The sequence below is a fragment of the Chlorocebus sabaeus genome, chromosome 2 (assembly GCF_047675955.1).
Source record: "Chlorocebus sabaeus isolate Y175 chromosome 2, mChlSab1.0.hap1, whole genome shotgun sequence".
In the NCBI taxonomy this organism is placed as follows: domain Eukaryota; kingdom Metazoa; phylum Chordata; class Mammalia; order Primates; family Cercopithecidae; genus Chlorocebus; species Chlorocebus sabaeus.
Genome location: NC_132905.1, coordinates 99,116,228 through 99,123,393, shown reverse-complemented (window position 1 = coordinate 99,123,393; position 7,166 = coordinate 99,116,228).

Genomic DNA, 7,166 nt, shown 5'->3' with positions numbered 1-7,166 from the left:
CATCTTCCTGGAGTAGACCAAGTTTAAATGTTCGTTTTCAGTAAGCAGCTGTGACTACACTAACACATTGAGTTAGAACCATTTGAATAGGTTTTGAATCTGCTTTTTCATTGTTCACTTTTAATACTATTAACTAAAGCGTTTATTTGGGAAACAAAGGATTGTGATTTGGGTAAACTGAGTCAGGGTGACCCTGAGTAGTGTGCTGGAAGGCAAACACTGGAGAGTTTTGGATTTTCTCTTTGTTTGAGATGGAGTCTGACTCTGTTGCCCAGGCTGGAGTGCAGTGGCGCGATCTCAGCTCACTGCAACCTCCACCTCCTGGGTTCAGGTGATTCTCCTGCCTCAGCCTCCTGAGTAGCTGGGACTACAGGTGCGTGCCACCACCCCCCCGGACTAATTTTTGTATTTTTAGTAGAGATGAGGTTTCACCATGTTGGCCAGGCTGGGTCTCAAACTTCTGACCTCAGGTGATCCGCCCACCTCAGCCTCCCGGATTACAGGTGTGAGCCACCTTTCCCGGCCTGGCTGGGTCTCAAACTTCTGACCTCAGGTGATCCGCCCACCTCGGCCTCCCAAACTGCTGGGATTACAGGTATGAGCCACCTCGCCTGGCCTGGAGAGATGTGCATAGGGGATTTCCACAAAGGGTTTTTGGAGGCAGTTCATTGTCTGGGGAGAAATCCTAAAGGAAGCCCTTTCTGGTGGGTTAGTTCTTCAGGGCCCTCCCAGCTGGGAGATGTGAAGGCCGTCAGGGGCTGACTTCAGCTGCTGGTCCAAGTCTACGGGCGTCCTGTGGCCTGGCCGTCAGTGTGTGAATGCAGGCCTCCCTTCCACTTAGAAAGCCTTAGCATTCATTGGTGACTTCGTTTTCTTTCACATTTCCCCCTTTTGATCAAGTTCCTCCTCCAGAAAGTCACAGATCAGTTGGTGAATGTGATGTTGTCCCTTGTTGCTGGGAGGCACTTGTCCCAGGGGGTCATGTCCCTCATTGCGGATGTGACCTCAGTCAAGCTCTAGTGTCACCTGCTTCACCTTCGTGTCAGTTTTCCTTTCAGGGGATTGTCTGAATTCCAGCAGGGGGTAGAGGTTTCTTTAAATGAGAAACCTGAATCCAAGGGCCGACACCTTTTAGTTTGACAGCACAGGGATTGGTAAGGAGTACCTCACGCGGACTCTACACTGAGGTTGAAGGAAATCTTTCTGTAAATGTCTTTTCCAGTAGAGAAAAAGATCAGGCTGAAGGTCGTGATGTCTGGTGCCTTTATTTCCTGGGAACACACCGTGTAAAGACTGTCTGACCAGGGTATGACTTGTGTGAACCGCCTTCATTATTCCTTTACAGTATTGAAGCATGTCTCCTTTAATACATAGACTGTTCAGAGCAGAAGGGACTCTGTGCATTGACCCTGCCGTGATCATTTCAAAAGATGACAACTTGCAGTTTCCGAAAGGTGCAGGCCTTAGATTCGGAAGGACCACAGGAAGTGCCTTTGGCCAGGGCAATTTTAGTGCTTCCTGAAATTTTGCCAGTTGACTCCTGGTGAGGCCACCTGTGCTTTCTGCCCGTCTGCAGGTCTGGGATGGTAGGCACAATGACAGCCCTGTGATGTGGACCAGACTTCACAGACTGGTTTTACGACCTGGCCAGTGGAGTTCCTTGCCGCTGCGCGTGAAGATGTGCCCGTCACGTAGGGAGAATCTGTTCTAGTGGAGTGTGCAGCGTCTGAGGCAGTGGCACATCAGGAAGGGAACGCTTCCACCCAGGAGGAGAACATGCAAATCATCACGACGTATTTATAGTCTCGGGAGGCAGTGGCTGGATGAAGTCCATTCGCCAGACCTCAGAGGGCCTGCTGGGCAGGTCAGAACGGCCTGGGACCGTCTGCAGTGTCTTCGCTGGGTTGAATTTTGGGCAAACAGCACAAGGCAGTTGTGCCTCTTTGGCCGCCCTTGAAATGTTTCTCCCCTAATACTGTTTTCTAAACGTGTAAGTTCATTAGTTGCCCAATGAGTCGTCCTGATGTTTTCATAGATTCTGGTAACACCGACCCACGGGTGCTTGGGACAGGGCGTCTTTAATAACACGACCTGCGTCCTTTTTTGGAAAATTATCTCAGCTGTAAGGTTTTTAGTCTTAGTGAAACTCAAGGCAGCGGCTTTTGCTATAGAATCAACCACATTTTTTTCTTTAGCTTCATCAGACTTCAATTTTGAATACCCAGAAACTGTGATTATGGCCCAAGCAGAGGGAAGCCAAATTGAATTTAATGAACTATTGACGAAAGTGTCATTTTTAACTTGGTTCCCTCTGGAGGTTAAAAAGCTTGTTTCTGGCGCCAGGCACAGTGGCTCACGCCTGTAATCCTGGCACTTTGGGAGGCCGAGATGGGCGGATCATGAGGTCAAGAGATGGAGACCATCCTGGCTAACACGGTGAAACCCCGTCTCTAGTAAAAACACAAAAAATTAGCCGGGCGTGGTGGTGGTCTTTTACTTTTCTGCAAGAGGTAAATAAAAAATTCTGTTTCATTCTTCTTGGGGGTGGGGTTGGGCCAGCTTTGGTCTGTTGAGCCCAGGTTCTTGTCGGACCTGGCCGTGTGGGCAGGGCGGGGCCGGCAGGTGGATGACCCGGGACCGCAGGAGGGGTGGGCCCGGGAGGACCGTGGAGAGGGCCCCAAGCGTGCAGCTGCCCCACCTGCCCAGCCTTTGCTGACTGCAAATCTCCCACCTGCTCCACAGCTCCCTTCCGTCTGTGACGGCAGAAGGTTCTAGAGTCTCAGAGAAGGTCTTGTCATTGTTGCACATCTGGGTTCTTTTGGGACGGATTAAGGCTTTCCCACAGCTATTGAAACGCATTTAAGAAAGGCGTCCCGTGCTGCCTGAGACAATGGCCCTGGAGGCTGCTCTGATACCACGGGAAGCATGTGGGCGGCCTCGGCTGTTCCAGGTGGAGCTGTGCCCTCCGCAGACAGCCAGCTTCACGGATCCTGCAGCTGCCCCACGTGCCCCCGCGGTTTCCCATGAGGACCTGCAGAGGCCAAGGATGGCTCCTGTGCCGGCCAGCATGAGGGTCTCATGGGCACTGTGGACTTGCGCTCCTTGGTTCTGGGCATGGCGCCCTCTCACCTGGTCTATAAACTGCCCTCTGGCTGCAGGTTGGGGCTTGGAGGCAGGTTCCCACTCTACAAAGGTGTCAACACCAGCCGGCATGTGGGGGTGGGGCAGGGAACTTTGCAGGCGTGAAAACATGGTCCCCGGATGGTGGTCCAGGGCCAAGACCCCCGGCTCCCCTGCCCACCAAGACCACAGCGGACACGAGGCTGTGCGAGCGAGGCTCCCACAGGCTCTGCTGTCTGTGGCGGCCCAGAGGCATTCGGCAGGTTTCCCATGGCTGCTCGGGGGTAGCGGAACTGCCTCGGATGGAGGGGAGGTTCTAAGAGATGGGGGGTCGGGGAGAGAGTCCAGTGTCTCACTGTGGAGATGAGGCCCGGGAATGGCAGCAGCTGTGTCTCCCCAACTGTAGCTTCGCGTTGGGGTGCTGTCACTTTGAGGCTCCCGTCCGAGCTGCGCCCCTGCCACACGCTGTCCCTGCCCAGGCCCCTGAGCCTGGCTGCACAGGCTCTGCTCCCACCCGGCAGGCAGCTGTGCAGGGCAGGGAGGGCGTGTGTGGAATTGTCTTTGAAGCTAGGCTTTGTCCCCTGCTTCTAGCGAGGAATGTGTCTGCAGAAATTATTTTCTTACGATAATCAGTCTGATGCTCTCGGAGCTCAGCCAGGCCTCTAGAGAGCTGTGCAGAGCAGATAACCTTTCCCAGAGCTGAAGGGGAAAGAAAACCACGGCTTCGTGGCTTCGTTACAGCTCCAGACTAAATGGTCACTGGCTTCCTGTGAAGCTGGAGCTTCTGCCAAGTTGGCCTGTCAGCCTGACCGTGCAGCGTTTGGGGGTCCCCCTGTCCCCGGGATGGTGAGGAACGAGGACTCGTGCTCCAGGGTTTCTCCTACTTGGTGGTGGAGGAGGGTGAGGGTCAGATCTCGCAGCCACTGTCCCGACCTGGAGCCAGGACCTGGAGGGGGCCCCATGAGGACACGGTCAGGGCTTCCCTGGAGGGACAGGAGGCCGCCTGCGCTCTGGCTGCCTGAGGCCCACGCTCCCAGGCTGCCAAATGAGGCTGGGGTGCCAGGGAGGTGGAGTGGCTCCTACATCACCCAGTGGTGTGGCTGCAGCACAGGACAGGCCCAGGCTTCAAGCTCCACAGCCCTTCCCTCAGTTCCTGAGCCCAGGGGCAGCTCTGGGCAGCAGCTGAAATCTGCTGTGCGCCACTGACCAGACTCCTCCCCGGCCAGAGTCAGGGCTGCAGGGAGCCTCTCGAGAGCAGGGGACAGTGTGGAGGGAGAGGGGGATGGGCACAACCAGGGTGTCCAGGCCTAAGCAGCCCCCGACCCAGCAGAGCCCCCATCAAGAATTACAGGTGCCCCCACCACAGGCTCTGATACCCCCAGCCAAGCACAGGGTGAGGGGAGGCTCTGAGCCCGGTGGGACTGCCAGGCCTCCTACTCCACCTTGGGGCAGTGCCCTGCAGAAAGGACCTGCCAGGCCTCTGTCCCTGCCATCTTTAATCACTCCCCTCCATCCAGGCAGCAGGGACCACGTGAGATTCGTCCTTCGTGCTGAGGGAGGGCCTCGCACCCAGGAGCTCTGGAAGCTCATGGGAGCTTCCACGGCTGCCCCTCCCGTGAGGCACCAGAACTGCCCCAGCTGCCACAGGCAGCACTGAGCCCTTCCTCCCTGCAGCCCTGGACTCTGCCATTCTCTTGGGGTCAGGGCGACTTGGTGCTTCCCACCATCCATGCCGGACCCCTCCACATGGCTCCCCCTGGCACCAGGAGGCCTCCTGGGTCAGCACCTCTGGGTCCTGCCCACGAAGCTGTGCCACCTCCCAAGGCACCTGTCACTCACCCACCCCAGCATGTTTTCAGTCACAAGAGAACAAAAGCGTGACCCAAGCTGGCTTTGAAGTTCAATAGCACAGACAACTCCCACGCTCAAAGGCAGTGGGTGAGGTGGCCTCAGGCACAGCTGGATCCAGGGGCACGGGCAGTACTGCTGGCATCCACTCCAGGCTCCTCTGCCATGGTGACAAGAGGGATGTCCCCACAGCAACAGCCACGTCCTCCCACTCCCACCCCCAAGCCTGGCAGGTGGAACAGCCCAGCAGGAGTCATGCCTGACCGCACATAATCACATGGCCCAGGGATGTGTGGCCACAGCTGCCACCTGTGGGTGGAGTTACCACCCAGGCAGGCAGGAGAGCTGGGCTGGGAGGCGGGGCCCTGGCCGGCTGTGGTCGCACCTGCTCTCCTGAAGCAGGTGAGCACCGCACCTTCAGCTCCACCAGGTGGGGGATCCCAGAAGCCCATTCATGCCCTGCCCCAAATACACTTGTACAGTACATGCAATTTTGGAAACTTTGGGACAAAAACCACGTCTTCCCCCCTGTTTCCTTCTGAGATCAATTTTGGGTTTTTTTGTTTTTTTTTTTTTTTTTGAGACAAAGTCTCCTCTGTCACCCCGGCTGGAGTGCAGTGGTGCGATCTCGGCTCACTGCAAGCTCCGCCTGCTGGGTTCACGCCATTCTCCTGCCTCAGCCTCCCAAGTAGCTGGGACTACAGGCGTCCGCCACCACGCCCGGCTAATTTTTTGTATTTTTAGTAGAGACGGGGTTTCACTGTGTTAGCCAGGATGGTCTCGATCTCCTGACCTTGTGATCCGCCCGCCTCGGCCTCCCAAAGTGCTGGGATTACAGGCCTGAGTCACAGTGCCCGGCCTGATTTAGTTTTCATTTCACTCTCTCTGCTACTGCATCTCCTACAGTCAATGGAGCCTCCAAATTGAGGAAACAGCCTCCCCCATTCTCACCCGCCCCCCATCCGCCCAAACGCTGAGCAGATCCCCTTGGGTACGAGGTCCTATTGTCCCCAAAACCAGAGCTCCTGGCCCCGTCCAGGAAACTCTTCCATGTCTCCGTCTCTGTTTCATCTGTCTGTCCCGCTTCTGCTCTGTTTGTCTCTGTGCCTCTCCCCTCAGTCACTGTCTCTTTGAGTCTCTGTCTCTCCCTCTCTCCCCATCACTCCTTCCCTATCCCCATCTTTCTCTGTCTCTCCCCATCACTCCTTCTCTGCCTCTCTCTCTCTCCCCATGTTTCTCTGTCTCTCCCTCTGTTTCTCCCTGTCTCTGTGTTTCTCCCCCATCTCTCCCTTTCTTTCTCCCTCTCTCTCCTGCACTCAGGGAAGAACACAGGCAGCACAAGAAAGGGCCAACACACCCAAGCCCTGCCCGGGACCCACCCAAGCCCCCGGGCTCCCTCTGCTTTCACAGGGTGGCCCTGCCTGCCCCCCAGCTCTGGGCCACCAGACTCCTCCCTGGCCTTCCTACCTGCCTCTGCCTCCGTTCACTCTTCCCTGAGTTCCCTCTGCCGTCCCCTCGGCCGTCGACTTCTTCTGTCTGCTTTCTGTTTCTGCTCGTGAGCAGCAGAAATTCTTCCCGCAACGCGGCCGAAGAGAAAGACATTGAATGAAACTAAACTTCGTCTCTTTGCTCGGCCTCCTGCTCACATTGTGCTGGTGCTGCGTCTCAACTCCCCGGTTGCGTCTGCTTTCTCAGGCACGAGAAATCGCATTCATGCCTGAGAATCGCATTTATGGGGCTCCAGCCTCGTGCCTCGTCACTCACCTAAAGGCCCTGCCTCCTAATGCCAGCCCACTGGGGTGTAAGATTTCAACACGTGAATTCTGGGGGACACTGACACTCGGGCTGCAGCAGCCCCAAGGACTGTGGGCCCAGGAGGGTACAAGAAATCTTCACCAGATGTTCTGGGGAGGGAGGAAGGTGCATGGGGTGGGGAGGCTAGACAAAGGGCTGTGTGGGGTTGGGGTCCTGGGGGGCCAGGTGGGCACCGTGGGGCCCAGCAGCGGCGAGCAGCGCCTCCAGCACTCACCCCAACGTTCTCCACAGCCTGGGATGCTTCTTGGGCCCCCACCACGGCAGGGAGAAGCTGGGCCCATAAAGTGCATTTTGCAAGTCGAACCCTGAGCCCAGCCCGCCTGGAACCTTGACCCAGAAGAGCTGTGGAAGAAAATTGAATGAGTCGTGGTTTACACCATTAA